Below are 19,446 nucleotides of genomic sequence, written 5' to 3'. Positions count from 1 at the left end.
GCTGTCAGCACTCACTCTGGCCTCAAGGTGCTCGATCAGCTCCTGATCTGTGGGATCGAACTTGACGCCAACCGGCAGCACCGACCAATCCTTCTTCGACTTGCATCGGTAATTCTATGGTACTCAATGTATGATCAATCGACTGTTTTAAGTGAATGATGAAAGATTTCAACAGATAAGTGGTACTCCAAATCTGAAGTCCAGAATACCCGAACACGTCGCCGGGATTCTTGTGTCACCTCACGCGCAGCGTGTTGTCACGTCAATTCAATGTGTGGACATGATGAATAATTTGACCGACGTATACTAGTACTGCTACTGTACTACTTACTAATCGTATTTAGTGTCACAATTTATACACAGGTTTAACTAACAAATACGCACTTGAAGCTTAATTGATATATATATATATATATATATATATATATAGGACAAATGTTTCCTACAAGCAGTGGTAGTTACCATCACTTGCGTTTTGTATGTTGTATGTAGTATCTGTCGAAATCAAGTGTATGTACGTGTAGTATGTAGTATATAATAATGATTAGGTAGTATATATACTAATTTTTAGGTAGTATATACCATGTTTTGAGTATGCTCTTTTTTACATACAAATATGTACGTATTTCACAAATATAAAAAAAATTATGGGCTCATATGCAATTTTCTCATGTAACTTGTTTTGAAATATATTATATATATTATACAAATATATTTAAAATAATAAAGTAGTATATATAGTACCACATGGTAGTATATGAGACATATAGGGTAACTACCACCAGGTGGTAGGATGGATTTTCCATATATATATATATATATATATATATAGCATCTACACAGCATCTCCATCATCATTATCAGTACATCCTACGCAGGTGAGTTAGGATGCACTTGATCCCAGGGAGGTATCTATCCTTCAAACCAGAGGAGTGCTTCAAACTAATAACAATACATAATATCCAACAAAAGAGGGTCATGCTACAGCAGCAGAATACATGGCTCAGTCTAGATATCAGCACGAATCAAGTTGTGCATATTTGCTGTTGGCATGAACCACATCGCCGCATGTCGGGTTTGCAAAAGCCATTTGTCGGTGTCAAAACCGGCGGATTTCGGGTAGGGGGTCCCGAACTGTGCGTCTAGGCGGATGGTAACAGGAGACAAGGGACACGATGTTTTTACCCAGGTTCGGGCCCTCTCGATGGAGGTAAAACCCTACTCCTGCTTGATTGATATTGATGATATGGGTAGTACAAGAGTAGATCTACCACGAGATCAGAGAGTCTAAACCCTAGAAGCTAGCCTATGGTATGATTGTTGTTCATCCTACGGACTAAAGCCCTCCGGTTTATATAGGCACCAAAGAGGGTTAGGGTTACACAGAGTCGGTTACAATGGTAGGAGATCTACATATCCGTATCGCCAAGCTTGCCTTCCACGCCAAGGAAAGTCCCATCCGGACACGGGACGAAGTCTTCAATCTTGTATCTTCATAGTCCAGGAGTCCGACCAAAGGCTAGTAGTCCGGCCATCTAGACACCCCTAATCCAGGACTCCCTCAGTAGCCCCTGAACCAGGCTTCAATGAAGATGAGTCCGGCGCGCATATTGTCTTCGGCATTGCAAGGCGGGTTCCTCCCCTGAATACTTCATAGAAGATTTTGAACACAAGGATAGTGTCCGGCTCTGCAAAATAAATTCCACATACCACCGTAGAGAGAATAATATTTACACAACTTTAATCTGCTGACGTATTCCGTGGCGTGGCACCACACCACGGCCCAGCCTTTGTTCGAATCGTTTTTACTGTTCCACCTCAACGCATTTAGTGAGGCAGTTTCCTTGGCACGTCTTGTCAAAGCAGAGATCGTGTCCCCCTTTGTCGGGGAAACTGATCCACGAACACCTATGGGTCCGGCGGACCGGGCCCCTTTCGGTTCGGCGGGGGGCGGAGATCACACGAAGAGCGGATCGAGGCGAAGCACACGAGCAGTTTACCCAGCTTCGGAGCTCTCCGGAGAGATAATACTCCTACTGCTGCTTGTCTGATTGTATTGTGTTCTTGCTCAAGAGAGCTAAGTGTTTTTCTAGCTTCCGAATGAGTCGAACCCCCTCTACGTTGCGCATGGGCCTCCTTTTATATGCTCAAGGGGTCACCGACAGGTGGCAACGCAGAGAAGGGTAAAAAGGTAAAAAGGAGTTGCGGTTGGTACACCTACTTGCACAGTGTATCCTACCTAACTCTGACGACAGGGGACAAAGGCATTAAATGCCCGTCTGCATCACCCAAACAATGCTGAAAGGGACCGTCTGGGACGCCACCGTTCGCCACGATGGCGATCTTGTCAGCGCCGCATGCCACCGCGTACCGCTGGCTGCACAGCCTCCTGCCACGCGCGCCTGGAAAAGCCCCAGGGCGACACGTTGGTGGATGCGCTGGAGTGTGGGTACAGGGTGGTTACTTGCCGCGGCAAGTGCCTTGCCGCGGTCGTCGTCTTGTCGCGCCCGGAAGCTTGTCGCTCACCAGGCCTTGAGGTGTCTTGGTTGATCTTCCCGGCAAGCTCCTCTTGTCGGGGCCTTGTTGCCTTGCCGGGACGCGTGGCGCGTCGCGGCAAGTTCCTTGGGATGCCTCGGTTGGCCTTCCCGGCAAGTTCCTCTTGCCGGGGCCTTGTCTCCTTGGCTTGAATACTTTGTTCTCGAATGGCTCCAAGGGAACCACGGAGGACCTTGGCGGTTGCCCGGCAAGCCTTGCCGCGGGGTGTTGCAACTGCCCGTGCACAAGTTCGGGATACTAGGGTACCCCTACTCTCGTACACCGACAGGAGCCCCCGGGCCTGGGCCACACACGATGCCGAGCACTGTTGGTCCAGGCCCAAAACAGGGCACGGGCACACGCGGCCTGGGTTACGCCGAATCTTGCTCCGTATCCACCGCGCCCTCCCCGAATGGCACGCGTTGAATGCGGCATCGTGGGAGAGATCGTGGGTGGTTTCTTTATTAGGAAAGGCGAAACGTCCGCCCTCCCTCTTTATAAGCAGGGGAAACAGGAGCAGTTCGCCCACCTCGCCGGTTGTTGCTCCATTCTCACAAATCTCCGCCGCTCCCCCCTTCTTCCCGAAGTCGAAGGAGAGCAGCGCTCCGCCCCCCCATTGCCACCAGCTCCACCGACGCCGCCGATCTCCCCCGCCACCTCCGCCATGGCTCCGAAAGCCGACAAGGGGAAGGGCGTGAAGTCGGCCGAGGCGCAGCTCGCGGCGCTATGGAAGGAGCGGGCCCTCTTCTCCCCTCAGCTCGGTGCGAAGGAGCTGAGGGAGTACTACTACCTCTTCTGGTCGACAGAGACGCGAGCGCATCCGCGCACGAGGGTACTCCTGGCCACCGCTTCGAGACTGGCTCCGAACGGGTACCCCTTTTTCGCGTTGTTCTTCTACTACGGGCTCTGCTCGCCTTTCTCTGAATTCTTTTGCGACATCATGAACACCTACGGGTTCCGCCTCCTTGACTTCACCCCCAACGCCATTCTGACCATGGCAGTTTTTCCACATTTGTGCGAAAACTTTGTCGGAGTCCACCCAAACGTAGCCCTTTTCCGCCATTTCTTCATGCCTCGGGTTGAGGGAGGAGAGCCTCTTGCCGGCGGGATCGCTTGGATCTCAAGAGTCAGCAAGAAGGAAGCATATCTGGAGGGTGAGCTCCGCAGCAAGTGGGAGGAGTGGAGAGCAGAGTGGTGTTGGATCGTCGAGGAGAACCCGCAGCCGTTCACTGCCGTGCGCCAAGCCTCAATAGTACGCGGCAATGATTGGAGCAACGTGGCCCCGGAAGATGACAGGCTGAAGATTGCCGTCACCCGCATCCTTCGCCTCAGGCTTGCCGGGCTCACTGTAGGCGCTGTAGGCGCAGATTTCCTTCGCCGCCGTATCGCCCCCCTGCAGGAGAGGGGGAGACCCGCCTGGGAGTTCAAGAACTCGGCGGACATCATGAGGCTGCGCCCGGGCCTCAATTTCAACTTCACGGTCTTGGAATTGGACGCGATGCTTCTAGAGCTGTTCAAGCACGACCCTCAGCACCCATTTATGTTGCCGCGGAATGTCGTTCCGCTGTGCAACAATTCTTCACTTGACCGCATCCGCGCGATGATGCCGTTGTGTGATTCTCACGGAATCGCCCCAACTTGGCAAGAACCTACGGATGATGTCGTGCGGGCGTTCTTCGATGACTTGGTAGAAGTGCCGGTCCACGCTGATGAGCAGAAGAGCCTCACCTACGACACCACTGATGCGGAGATGCAGCGCATCGCCACCAGGCTGGAAGAGGCGGCAGCGGCTGCTGCCGCGGGCGTGTTCAGGTTCACCGTGGAGGAGGCAGAGGCAGCAGAGGCGGCAAGCCTTGCCGAGCGCGAGGAGTTTGCCAGCGAGGAAGATCTTACCGGCCCTGAAGCTGAGCCGAGCGAGCCCAGTGAGGAGGATCCCGAACCTTCAGGCAGCTTGCCGCAGGCGGAGCCCCCGGCTCCGACAAGGAGGCGTCTTCGCAAGGCCGCGGACGTAGCGGGGCGGCAGACGGGTCAGCAGCCGCCGAGCCGTGCGACATGCTCTACCGCGGCAAGCACTGTTGCCGCGGGAGCGCCTCACGCCGCTGCGGCAACTGGAGCGGGGTCTTCCCGGCCCACCGCCACTGCTCCTGCCAAGCGGGCGAGGGAGCCTACTCCTCCGCCTCGCCGCACCGGAGGCGAGCCGGACTTCGATCTCTCCGCGGTCAGCTCCGATGACGAAGAAGAAGAGTAAGATCCCTTGCCATTCTTGTTGTTCTTTGATCTTTGCTATCTTGTTGCTTTCGTCTTGTATCTGACTTGCTTCGATCTGGATCCATTCCTTTTCAGGACGCTGGCCCAGAGAGCGGCGAAGATAGCCAAGGCCCCGGTGATTGTCATCGAAGATGATCTCACCGTGTCAGCAGGGGGTGTGTCTGAGACCACCTTGACGGACCCGGCAACTACTCCCCAAAGCAGCCCCCAGCGTAAGTTTATAGTTTACTTCCTGCTGTTAGGTGCACATGGGTGCTCTTCTCTCTACTGATATCTTATCTATTGGATTTGTGTAGGAGCAGAACAGCCTCATCAGGAATGCCCGGAAGCTGCTCATGAAGTGCCATCTGCTTCGACTACGCCGCCAAGGGAGGAGTCCCCGGCAAGGGAGCGCTCTCCGGCAAGGGAGAACTCCCCGACAAGGGGCAGTTCTTCGGCAAGGGATAGCGCCAGTGATCCTCCGGTGGTTGAGACCACGACTGCAGATCAAAGCACAGGTAACCCTTTTGCCTAAAAAACTCCCCTTGGGTTCTTCTTCTTCTGATTCTCTTCTTGAACATTTACTTGACCTTTCTCCCCTCTTCAGTCGTCAGATCCACCCACCACGGAGCCGATGGAGACAGAGGCCGCCGGCGAGGAGGACGTGCGCGGCAACAATGACGACGCCGCCGCCACCGAAGAAGAGGGCGGTGCTGATGATCCCGTCGGCGAAGAGGCCGCCAAGGCTGCCGCCGCAGAAGCGAGCGAGGGATCCGGCGATCGCACTGACGGCCCCGAGGCCGCAGGAGCGCCAGGCACTACGCCGACCGCCGATCCCTCCGCCGACGCTGCAGCGCCAGGCTCCGAAGAGCCCCAGCCCGACGCCTACTTGAAGGCCGGCGACGGCATCTTCATCAAGCTCCCCTGGGCGTCAAGCTCCAGGGCGCCGGTCGAGGGAGAAATCCTGGACGGAGAGGTGCTCGCCTCTACTGGGCTGACGGTGGTCGACACGCCAAGTAGTAGCGCGACGAGCCTGAGGAGGAGCGGCTGCTGCGGAAGCTGACGTTGCTTTACCACGCCCGCCAAGCCAAACTGGCGTCCCGAGAGGCGCTTGTCGCGAAGGCGGGGGTTGATATTGAGAAGCGCACGGAGGAGCTCCGAGGCCTCAGGCAGGAAGCTCTCCGGTCCTTGGCGGAGGAGCGGGAGCAACTTCTCGAGGAGCGGAAAGCCTTCCTCCTCGAGAAGGCTGAAGCTGAAGAGAAGCAACGGCTTGTCGCCGAAAACTTATTCGCGCAGGAAGGAGAGTTGGCGCAACGCAAGGTGAACCTTGACAGCCACGAAGAGAAACTTGCCGCGCGGGAGCAAGCAATTGGCGGGGCTGACAAGGAAGCGAGGGATGCTGCCGAAGCTGCCGAGGCCGCCCAGAAGGAGCTGGAGACAAAGGTAGCGCAGCTGGAGGCTGATCACATGGCGAGTGGCGAGGAGCTTACCGCTCTCAAGCGTGAGCGCGAGAAGGATGTTGCCGCTCATGGTGAACTGCAGGGCCTTCTCGCAGAGAGGAGCAAGGAGCTCAAAGCCGCCAAGGACTCCAACGTGGACCTTGAGTTGAAGCTGGCCACTTTGACTCAGACGCTGGACGGCACCAGGGAGCGGGAGGTGGCCTTGTCGGAGAAGATTAAGGCCGACGAGGCGCTGCTGGCGAATGCTGCTGCCGTCCACGACACCTTCAGGGAGACCGTGGAGCACTGGACTGAGGGTCTGGTGAATATTGCCGCCGCCATCGACGGGGAGCTGGCGCAACTGGGGATGGAGGAGCTTGGGTACTCCTCCGACGAGCATCTCCAACCCAGCGCCAAGCTCAGCCTGTTCTTCAAGGGCGTGGCGACGGCCCTCCAGCGACTCCGGGATGTTGGGGAACGTTGCAGAAAACTAAAATTTTCCTACTCGTTTCACCAAGATCATCTAGGAGTTCATCTAGCAACGAGTGATTAGATGCATCTACATACCTTTGTAGATCGCGCACGGAAGCGTTCAAAAGAACGGTGATGATGTAGTCGTACTCGACGTGATCCAAATCACCGATGACCAGCGCCGAACGGACGGCACCTCCGCGTTCAACACACGTACGGGACGGGAGACGTCTCCTCCTTCTTGATCCAGCAAGGGGGAAGGAGAGGTTGATGAAGATCCAGCAGCACGACGGCGTGGTGGTGGATGCAGGGCGTCACAGCAGCAGGGCTTCGCCAATACTACGAGGGAGAGACGTAACGGGGAGAGAGGGAGGCGCTAGGGGCTGGTCTGTAATCCCTCCTCTCCCCCCACTATATATAGTGGTGCCAGGGGGGGCGCCGGCCCTAGTAGATGGCATCTACTAGGGGGGGCGGCGGCCAAGGGGAGGTTTCCCTCCCCTCCAAGGCACCTAGAGGTGCCTTCCACCACATGGACTCTTCCATGGTGGAAACCCTAGGCGCATAGGCTTATAGGGGCTGGTGCCCTTGGCCCATCTAGGCCAAGGCGCACCCCCTACAGCCCATGTGGCCCCCCGGGACAGGTGGCCCCACCCGGTGGGCCCCCGGGACCCCTCCAGTGGTCCCGGTACAATACCGATAACCCCGAAACTTGTCCCGATGCCTGAAACAGCACTTCCTATATATAATTCTTTACCTCCGGACCATTCCGGAACTCCTCGTGACGTCCGGGATCTCATCCGGGACTCCGAACAACATTCGGGTTTCTGCATATACATATCTTCATAACCCTAGCGTCACCGAACCTTAAGTGTGTAGACCCTACGGGTTCGGGAGACAAGCAGACACGACCGAGACGACTCTCCGGTCAATAACCAACAGCGGGATCTGGATACCCATGTTGGCTCCCACATGCTCCACGATGATCTCATCGGATGAACCACGATGTCGAGGATTCAATCAATCCCGTACGCTATTCCCTTTGTCTATCGATATGTTACTTGCCCGAGATTCGATCGTCGATATCCCAATACCTCGTTCAATCTCGTTACCGGCAAGTCACTTTACTCGTACCGTAATGCATGATCCCGTGACCAGACACTTGGTCACTCTGAGCTCTTTATGATGATGCATTACCGAGTGGGCCCAGTGATACCTCTCCGTCATACGGAGTGACAAATCCCAGTCTTGATCCATGTCACCCAACAGACACTTTCGGAGATACCCGTAGTCTACCTTTATAGTCACCCAGTTACGTTGTGACGTTTGGCATACCCAAAGCACTCCTACGGTATCCGGGAGTTACACGATCTCATGGTCTAAGGAAAAGATACTTGACATTGGAAAACTCTAGCAAACGAACTATACGATCTTGTGCTATGTTTAGGATTGGGTCTTGTCCATCACATCATTCTCCTAATGATGTGATCTCGTTATCAATGACATCCAGTGTCCATAGTCATGAAACCATGACTATCTGTTGATCAACGAGCTAGTCAACTAGAGGCTCACTAGGGACATGTTGGTGTCTGTTATTCACACATGTATTACGATTTCCGGATAACACAATTATAGCATGAATAAAGACAATTATCATGAACAAGGAAATATAATAATAATGCTTTTATTATTGCCTCTAGGGCATATTTCCAACAGTCTCCCACTTGCACTAGAGTCAATAATCTAGTTACATTGTGATGAATCGAACACCCATGGAATTCTGGTGTTGATCATGTTTTGCTCTAGGGAGAGGTTTAGTCAACGGATCTGCTATATTCAGGTCCGTATGTACTTTACAAATCTCTATGTCTCCATCTTGAACATTTTCACGAATGGAGTTGAAGCGACGCTTGATGTGCCTTGTCTTCTTGTGAAACCTGGGCTCCTTGGCAAGTGCAATAGCTCCAGTGTTGTCACAGAAGAGCTTTGATCGGCCCCGACGCATTGGGTATGACTCCTAGGTCGGTGATGAACTCCTTCACCCATATTGCTTCATGTGCTGCCTCCGAGGCTGCCATGTACTCCGCTTCACATGTAGATCCCGCCACGACGCTTTGCTTGCAACTGCACCAGCTTACTGCCCCACCATTCAAAATATACACGTATCCGGTTTGTGACTTAGAGTCATCCAGATCTGTGTCGAAGCTAGCGTCGACGTAACCCTTTACGACGAGCTCTTCGTCACCTCCATAAACGAGAAACATTTCCTTAGTCCTTTTCAGGTACTTCAGGATATTCTTGACCGCTGTCCAGTGTTCCTTGCCGGGATTACTTTGGTACCTTCCTACCAAACTTACGGCAAGGTTTACATCAGGTCTGGTACACAGCATGGCATACATAATGGAACCTATGGCTGAGGCATAGGGGATGACGCTCATCTCTTCTATATCTTCTGCCGTGGTCGGACATTGAGCTGAGCTCAATTTCATACCTTGTAACACAGGCAAGAACCCCTTCTTGGATTGATCCATATTGAACTTCTTCAATATCTTATCAAGGTATGTGCTTTGTGAAAGACCTATGAGGCGTCTCGATCTATCTCTATAGATTTTGATGCCTAATATATAAGCAGCTTCTCCAAGGTCCTTCATTGAAAAACTTTTATTCAAGTAGGCCTTGATGCTGTCCAAGAGTTCTATATCATTTCCCATCAAAAGTATATCATCTACATATAATATGAGAAATGCTACAGAGCTCCCACTCACTTTCTTGTAAACGCAGGCTTCTCCATAAGTCTGTGTAAACCCAAACGCTTTGATCATCTCATCAAAGCGAATGTTCCAACTCCGAGATGCTTGCACCAGCCCATAAATCGAGCGTTGGAGCTTGCACACTTTGTCAGCATTCTTAGGATCGACAAAACCTTCCGGCTGCATCATATACAATTCTTCCTTAAGGAAACCATTAAGGAATGCCGTTTTGACGTCCATTTGCCATATTTCATAATCATAGAATGCGGCAATTGCTAACATGATTCGGACGGACTTCAGCTTCGCTACCGGTGAGAAAGTCTCATCGTAGTCAACCCCTTGAACTTGCCGATAACCCTTAGCGACAAGCTGAGCTTTATAGATGGTCACATTACCATCCGCGTTTGTCTTCCTCTTAAAGATCCATTTATTTTCTATGGCTCGCCGCTCAACGGGCAAGTCAGTCAAAGTCCATACTTCGTTTTCATACATGGATCCTATCTCGGATTTCATGGCTTCTAGCCATTTGTCGGAATCCGGTCCCGCCATCGCTTCTTCATAGTTCGAAGGTTCACCGTTGTCTAACAGCATGATTTCCAAGACAGGGTTGCCGTACCACTCTGGTGCGGAACGTGTCCTTGTGGACCTTCGAATTTCAGTAGGAGCTTGATCAGAAGTATCTTGATCATTATCATTAACTTCCTCTCTAGTCGGTGCTGGCACCTCAGGAACATTTTCTTGAGTTGCGCCATTTTCCGGTTCAAGAGGCAATACTTCATCAAGCTCTTCTTTCCTCCCACTTACTTCTTTCGAGAGAAACTCTTTCTCCCGAAAGGACCCATTCTTGGCAACAAAGATCTTGCCTCCGGATCTGAGGTAGAAGGTGTACCCAATAGTTTCTTTTGGGTACCCTATGAAGACGCATTTTTCCGATTTGGGTTCGAGCTTTTCAGGTTGAAGTTTCTTGACATAAGCATCGCACCCCAAACTTTTAGAAACGACAGCTTAGGTTTCTTCCCAAACCATAATTCATACGGTGTCGTCTCAATGGATTTCGACGGAGCCCTATTTAAAGTGAATGCGGCAGTCTCTAAAGCATAGCCCCAAAAGGAAAGCGGTAAATCGGTAAGAGACATCATAGATCGCACCATATCTAATAGAGTGCGATTACGACGTTCGGACACACCATTACGCTGAGGTGTTCCAGGCGGCGTGAGTTGTGAAACTATTCCACATTTTCTTAAGTGTGTGCCAAACTCGTGACTCAAGTATTCTCCTCCACGATCTGATCGCAGAAACTTGATTTTCCTGTCACGTTGATTTTCAACCTCACTCTGAAATTCCTTGAACTTTTCAAAGGTTTCAGACTTGTGTTTCATTAAGTAGATATACCCATACCTACTTAAATCATCAGTGAGGGTGAGAACATAACGATAGCCACCGCGAGCCTCAACACTCATTGGACCGCACACATCGGTATGTATGATTTCCAATAAGTCGGTTGCTCGCTCCATTGTTCCTGAGAACGGAGTCTTGGTCATTTTACCCATAAGGCATGGTTCGCACGTGTCAAATGATTCATAATCAAGAGACTCTAAAAGTCCATCAGCATGGAGCTTCTTCATGCGTTTGACACCTATGTGACCAAGGCGGCAATGCCACAGGTATGTGGGACTATCATTATCAACCTTACTTCTTTTGGTACTCACATTATGAACATGTGTAGCATCACGTTCGAGATTCATAAGGAATAAACCATTCACCATAGGAGCATGACCATAAAACATATCTCTCATAAAAATGGAACAACCATTATTCTCAGATTTAAAAGAGTAGCCATCTCGAATTAAACGAGATCCCGATACAATGTTCATGCTCAAAGCTGGCACTAAATAACAATTATTAAGGTTTAAAACTAATCCTGAAGGGAGATGCAGAGGCAGCGTGCCGACGGCGATCACATTGACCTTGGAACCATTCCCGACGCGCATCGTCACCTCGTCCTTTGCTAGTTTCCGCTTATTCCGCAGCCCCTGCTTTGAGTTACAAATGTGAGCAACTGCACCGGTATCAAATACCCAGGAGCTACTATGGGCACTAGTAAGGTACACATCAATTACATGTATATCACATATACCTTTTGTTTTGCCGGCCTTCTTATCCGCTAAGTATTTAGGGCAGTTCCGCTTCCAGTGACCGCTTCCCTTGCAATGAAAGCACTCAGTTTCGGGCTTGGGTCCATTCTTTGGCTTCTTCCCGGCAGCTTGCTTGCCGGGCGCGGCAACCTCCTTGCCGTCCTTCTTGAAGTTCTTTTTACCCTTGCCTTTCTTGAACTTAGTGGTTTTATTGACCATCAACACTTGATGTTCCTTCATGACTTCTACCTCTGCTGATTTCAGCATAGCAAATACTTCAGGAATGGTCTTTTCCATCCCCTGCATATTGAAGTTCATCACAAAGCTCTTGTAGCTTGGTGGAAGCGACTGGAGGATTCTGTCAATGACCGCATCATCTGGGAGATTAACTCCCAGCTGAGTCAAGCGGTTATGCAACCCAGACATAGTGAGTATGTGCTCACTGACAGAACTGTTTTCCTCCATCTTACAGCTGAAGAATTTGTCGGAGACTTCATATCTCTCGACCCGGGCATGAGCTTGGAAAACCATTTTCAGCTCTTCGAACATCTCATATGCTCCATGTCTCTCAAAACGCTTTTGGAGCCCCGGCTCTAGGCTGTAAAGCATGCCGCACTGAACGAGGGAGTAGTCATCGGAACGTGCCTGCCAAGCGTTCATAACATCTTGTTCTGCAGGGAGAACGGGTGCGTCACCAAGCGGTGCTTGTAGGACATAATCTTTCTTGGCAGCTATGAGGATGATCCTCAGGTTCCGGACCCAGTCCGTATAGTTGCTGCCATCGTCTTTCAGCTTAGTTTTCTCTAGGAACGCGTTGAAATTGAGGACTACGTTGGCCATTTGATCTACAAGACATATTGCAAAGATTTTAGACTAAGTTCATGATAATTAAGTTCAACTAATCAAATTATTAGTGAACTCCCACTTAGATTAGACATCCCTCCAGTCATCTAAGTATTACATGATCCGAGTTAACTAGACCGTGTCCGATCATCACGTGAGACGGACTAGTCAACATCGGTGAACATCTTCATGTTGATCGTATCTTCTATACGACTCATGCTCGACCTTTCGGTCTTCTGTGTTCCGAGGCCATGTCTGTACATGCTAGGCTCGTCAAGTCAACCTAAGTGTTTGCATGTGTAAATCTGTCTTACACCCGTTGTATGTGAACGTCTGAATAAAACACCCGATCATCACGTGGTGTTTTGAGACAGCGAACTGTCGCAACGGTGCACAGTTAGGGGGAACACTTCTTGAAATTATTGTGAGGGATCATCTTATTTACTACCGTCGTTCTAAGTAAACAAGATGCAAAACATGATAAACATCACATGCAATCAAATAATAAACGTGACATGATATGGCCAATATCACATAGCTCCTTTGATCTCCATCTTGGGGCTCCATGATCATCTTGTCACCGGCTTGACACCATGATCTCCATCATCATGATCTCCATCATCGTGTCTCCATGAAGTTGCTCGCCAACTATTACTTCTACTACTATGGCTAACGCGTTTAGCAATAAAGTAAAGTAATTTACATGGCGTTTCTCGATGACACGCAGGTCATTAAAAGAATAAAGACAACTCCTATGGCTCCTGCCGGTTGTCATACTCATCGACATGCAAGTCGTGAATCCTATTACAATAGCATGAACATCTCATACATCACATATAGATCATTCATCATTCATCACAACTTTGGCCATATCATATCACAAACCACTTGCTGCAAAAACAAGTTAGACGTCCTCTAATTGTTGTTGCAAGTTTTACGTGGCTGAATTGGGGTTCTAGCAAGAACGTCTTCTTACCTACGTTAAAGCCACAACGTGATTTGTCAACTTCTATTTACCCTTCATAAGGACCCTGTTCATCGATTCCGCTCCAACTAAAGTGGGAGAGACAGACACCCGCCAGCCACCTTATGCAACTAGTGCATGTTAGTCGGTGGAACCGGTCTCACGTAAGCGTACGTGGAAGGTTGGTCCGGGCCGCTTCATCCCACAATACCGCTGAAGCAAGAAAGGACTAGTAACGGCAAGAAAGTTGACAAATCTACGCCCACAACTAATTGTGTTCTACTCGCGCAAGAAGAACTACGCATAGACCTAGCTCATGATGCCACTGTTGGGGAACGTTGCAGAAAACAAAAATTTTCCTACTCGTTTCACCAAGATCATCTAGGAGTTCATCTAGCAACGAGTGATTAGATGCATCTACATACCTTTGTAGATCGCGCACGGAAGCGTTCAAAAGAACGGTGATGATGTAGTCGTACTCGATGTGATCCAAATCACCGATGCCCAGCGCCGAACGGATGGCACCTCCGCGTTCAACACACGTACGGGACGGGAGACGTCTCCTCCTTCTTGATCCAGCAAGGGGGAAGGAGAGGTTGATGAAGATCCAGCAGCACGACGGCGTGGTGGTGGATGCAGGGCGTCACAGCAGCAGGGCTTCGCCAATACTACGAGGGAGAGACGTAACGGGGAGAGAGGGAGGCGCCAGGGGCTGGTCTGTAATCCCTCCTCTCCCCCCACTATATATAGGGGTGCCAGGGGGGGGGGGGCGCCGGCCCTAGTAGATGGCATCTACTAGGGGGGGCGGCGGCCAAGGGGAGGTTTCCCTCCCCCCCAAGGCACCTAGAGGTGCCTTCCACCACATGGACTCTTCCATGGTGGAAACCCTAGGCGCATGGGCCTATAGGGGCTGGTGCCCTTGGCCCATCTAGGCCAAGGCGCACCCCCTACAGCCCATGTGGCCCCCTGGGACAGGTGGCCCCACCCGGTGGGCCCCCGGGACCCCTCCGGTGGTCCCGGTACAATACCGATAACCCCGAAACTTGTCCCGATGCCCGAAACAGCACTTCCTATATATAATTCTTTACCTCCGGACCATTCCGGAACTCCTCGTGACGTCCGGGATCTCATCCGGGACTCCGAACAACATTCGGGTTTCTGCATATACATATCTTCATAACCCTAGCGTCACCGAACCTTAAGTGTGTAGACCCTACGGGTTCGGGAGACAAGCAGACATGACCGAGACGACTCTCCGGTCAATAACCAACAGCGGGATCTGGATACCCATGTTGGCTCCCACATGCTCCACGATGATCTCATCGGATGAACCACGATGTCGAGGATTCAATCAATCCCGTACGCTATTCCCTTTGTCTATCGATATGTTACTTGCCCGAGATTCGATCGTCGGTATCCCAATACCTCGTTCAATCTCGTTACCGGCAAGTCACTTTACTCGTACCGTAATGCATGATCCCGTGACCAGACACTTGGTCACTCTGAGCTCTTTATGATGATGCATTACCGAGTGGGCCCAGTGATACCTCTCCGTCATACGGAGTGACAAATCCCAGTCTTGATCCATGTCACCCAACAGACACTTTTGGAGATACCCGTAGTCTACCTTTATAGTCACCCAGTTACGTTGTGACGTTTGGCATACCCAAAGCACTCCTACGGTATCCGGGAGTTACACGATCTCATGGTCTAAGGAAAAGATACTTGACATTGGAAAACTCTAGCAAACGAACTATACGATCTTGTGCTATGTTTAGGATTGGGTCTTGTCCATCACATCATTCTCCTAATGATGTGATCTCGTTATCAATGACATCCAGTGTCCATAGTCAGGAAACCATGACTATCTGTTGATCAACGAGCTAGTCAACTAGAGGCTCACTAGGGACATGTTGGTGTCTGTTATTCACACATGTATTACAATTTCCGGATAACACAATTATAGCATGAATAAAGACAATTATCATGAACAAGGAAATATAATAATAATGCTTTTATTATTGCCTCTAGGGCATATTTCCAACACGGGAGAAGATCCCAAAGCAGCTGGCCGACGAGTCGCACAGAATCTGCGCGGGGGTTCTTCAAAAGGTGCTGGTGAAGGTGGCCTTCCGCAATCCAGGCCTCAACCTCACCAACGTCCTCAAATCCTTGCCGCCAGATGCTGATCTGCATGCACTCAAGGCCCTTGTCGCACCCATTGTGGACAAGGTGAGCGAGATCAAGAGGGTTGAGGGCGATCGCGTAGATTAGGCCGCCCGTTTCTTTTTCTCTTTCTTGTCGCTGCTAGCCATATCATGAGAACAATCTATTAGAGCTGCGACAAGCTATCTTGTAATATAACTTTATTTTGGGTAGAGATTGTTATGTTATTTCCTTTACTTGCTCCCTTCCTTTGTATGTTTTTACCCTATGCTTTTAGGGAACTTGACGGCGCAGGCACCTTTGCCGCGAGCGCTGAGTGCGGGACATCAGCAGCCTGCTGGCGGTGCCGCTTCCGACAAGAAACCTTGTCACAACTAGTCACAGCTCACTTAAGTTGTTGAGCGGACTCGAAACAAAGTAAGGGCGCAACTAGCTACGAGTTGGTTCCTCCGTGCACAGGTTTTCCATACAAAGCACGGTCGTTCAAGGAAGATAACTTTAAAATTTAAAAACTAATTGCTCAAACTTTGGCAACTTAGCTTTTCTGTCGTTTGCTTTCCGGTAAGGCGAAAACTTGCTTGAACGACGCCTGACCCACACCATCATCTTCTCCTTCCCCCCGGGAAACTTGTGGGCGAGGGAACCTTCCTTCCCTTTTTGAGAAAAAGAAAGAAGAGAAAATAAAGGCATGGAGCCTTATAGCTCGTTATTGCTTACCAGGGGTAGGTGCTGCACAAAGTGTCAGATAACGCATGCAAATATAAAGTAAAAAGCATGAAATTGACAAGATGTGCGGAGCACATGAGCTTTACTTATGCACGGGATCTGCGCCTGGCTTTGTACAAAGGATTACATGCAACATCGGCAAGACTTGTACAAAAGGTGGTTGCCGGAACGAGTTCCAGCAACCGCGCCCTACGGGTAAAACTTACAAAGATGCTCAATGTTCCAGGAGTTGCTCACTGGTACGCCATCTTCGGTCTCAAGGCGGACAGCGCCAGGCCTAGTGACTCGTTTCACCCGATAAGGGCCTTCCCACTTCGGTGTCAACTTGTTGGAATTCTTGGCGGACTGAACGCGCCGAAGAACAAGGTCACCTTCCTCGAAGCTTCTGGCTTTAACTTTGCGGCTATGGTAGCGGCGCAAAGCTTGCTGGTATCGAGCAGCTCGTATAGCAGCCTGAAGACGATCCTCCTCAAGGAGCAGCACGTCATCTTGTCGCAGCTGCTCTTGCTCAAGCTCATCATAAGCGAGCACTCGAGGCGACCCGTATACGAGTTCCGTGGGGAGAACTGCCTCTGCTCCATAGACTAGAGCGAAAGGTGTCTGGCCAGTGGCTCGATTTGGTGTCGTCCTGATCGACCAAAGAACCACCGGCAGCTCCTCGATCCAGTTCCTTCCGCACTTGCGCAGCCTGTCGAAAGTTCTGGTCTTGAGCCCGCGCAGCACTTCAGCATTTGCCCTCTCCGCTTGACCGTTGCTTCTCGGATGAGCAACAGAAGCGAAGCAGACCTTGGCGCCAAGATCTTGGACGTACTGCATGAAGGTGCGGCTCGTAAATTGCGTGCCGTTGTCGGTGATGATCCTGTTAGGGATCCCGAAACGGCAAACAATCGACCTGAAGAACTTGACTGCTGACTGTGCTGTCACCTTCCTCACTGGTTCCACTTCTGGCCACTTTGTGAACTTGTCGATTGCGACGTACAAGTACTTAAAGCCCCCGACAACTCGGGGAAAAGGGCCGAGGATGTCGAGCCCCCAGACCGAAAATGGCGAGGATAAAGGGACCGTCTGGAGAGCTTGAGCTAGCTGGTGTATCTGCTTGGAATGGAACTGGCACGCTTCACACTTGGTTACTTGTGCAGTTGCATCCTGGAGGGCTGTCGGCCAAAAGAAACCTTGCCGGAACGCTTTGCCGGCAAGTGCTCTTGCGCCAATGTGGTGACCACATATGCCTCCATGTATCTCTGCCAACAGCTTTTGTCCGTCTTCCCGGTGAATACACTTCAATTTCACACCGTTGAGTCTTCTTCTGTACAGTGTGTTGTCAACAAACTGGTACATACTCGACTGCCGGGCTACTCTTTCTGCTTCTTCTTGCTCTTCGGGAAGTTCTCCTGTCTGAAGAAAATGGACAATCTGCTGTGCCCATGTTGGAGCTTGCGGCTCGACAACAAGGACTAAAGGCACATCTGCTGCTGCGGGAACATCCGCTTCTACGGCAAGAACCTGCGACTCAGCCGGAGCTTGATGTTCCCCGGCAAGCTTACCGGAGCAAAACTTGTCGGGAGCGTCTGCTTCAACGGAACAAACCCTAAGGCTTGTCGAAGCAGACTGCTCCTCAGCATCCTTGGCGCTGATTTTGGGGACCTTCTTGGCGGCGGCTTCGGGGAGCTCTGCCGGAAAGTAGTCACCAGAAATCAATTTCCTCTTCTTGCTCTGTCCAGTTTATGGCGTTACGGATGGTCGAGTTAGCTTGAGCACAAAGATCCCTGGTTCCACAGGTAACTTAAGTGCGGTGCACTTTGAGAGGCCGTCGGCAATGTCGTTCTGAGCTCTTGGAACATGCTCCATCTGCAGGCCGTCAAAGTGCTCTTCTAGCTTTCTCACTTCATCAACATAAGCTTCCATCAACGGACTCTGGTAACTCTTGTTCACTTGGCAGATGACAAGCTGTGAGTCACCCCTGACAATAAGCTTCTTGATCCCAAGGTCTGCTGCGATCCTGAGGCCGGCAAGCAAACCTTCATACTCTGCAGTATTGTTCGTTGCTTGCTCCTTGGGAAAGTGCATCTGGACTACGTACTTGAGATGCTCTCCGGTGGGTGCGACAAGTAGCACGCCAGCACCAGCGCCTTGCAGCGAGAAGGCACCATCAAAGTACATCAGCCACTCTTTGCTTGCTTCCTTGACGGGGATGCTCATTTCTGGAATTTCTTCATCTGGTGTTGGCGTCCACTCTACTATGAACTCTGCCAATGCTCTGCTTTGGATAGTTGAAGTGCTCTCAAACTTGAGGCCAAAGCTTGACAATTCTAGTGCCCACTCGACAATCCTGCCTGTTGCTTCTGGATTTTGCAGTATCCTCTTCAACAGAAAGCGAGTGACAACTGTGATCTCATGTGCTTGGAAGTAATGGCGCAGCTTTCTCGAGGCCATGAGGAGGCCGAAAAGCAATTTCTGCACACCAGAGTACCTTGACCTAGCCCCCTGCAGAAGGGAACTGACAAAGTAAACTGGGCGCTGCACCATTCTCTTCTGCATCTTCTCATGCTCCTGCGCAGATCCATCCTTGTCGGGACCAGAGCTTGCTGGTGAAGTCCCTTGCTTGTCGCTGGATGCACTTGCCATGGTTGCCGGCTCATTGTCCGCCTCCCTCTCCGCCACTAACGCAGCACTAACCACTTGATTGGTTGCCGCTATATATGACAGCAACTTCTCTTGTGGTTTAGGTGCGACAAGTGTTGGAGTGGAGGACAGGTATCTCTTCAAGTCCTGCAGCGCAGCCTCCGCTTCCGGAGTCCATTTCATTGGACCTGCCTTTTTCAAAATTTTGAAAAATGGCAGGGCGCGCTCAGCAGACCTAGAGATAAACCTGCTGAGAGCAGCTACACAACCGGCAAGTCTTCGTACATCCTTGACGCGCTTTGGTGCTTCAATCTGCTCGGTGGCCTTGATCTTGTCGGGATTTGCCTCAATTCTGCGTTGAGACACAAAGAACCCGAGAAGCTTGCCGGAGGGGACTCCAAATACGCACTTCTCGGGGTTAAGCTTGAGGTTGATCTTGCGTAGATTTGCAAAGGTTTCTTCTAAATCTTGAATTAGGGTCGCTTTGTCCTTGCTCTTGACCACTATGTCATCCATGTAGGCTTCCACATTTCTGTGCATTTGCGGTTCAA

This window comes from Triticum aestivum, chromosome 7B (genome assembly GCF_018294505.1).
Source record: "Triticum aestivum cultivar Chinese Spring chromosome 7B, IWGSC CS RefSeq v2.1, whole genome shotgun sequence".
NCBI lineage: Eukaryota > Viridiplantae > Streptophyta > Magnoliopsida > Poales > Poaceae > Triticum > Triticum aestivum.
The sequence above is the reverse complement of the archived record's forward strand: the minus strand, read 5'-3'. Positions refer to the sequence as shown.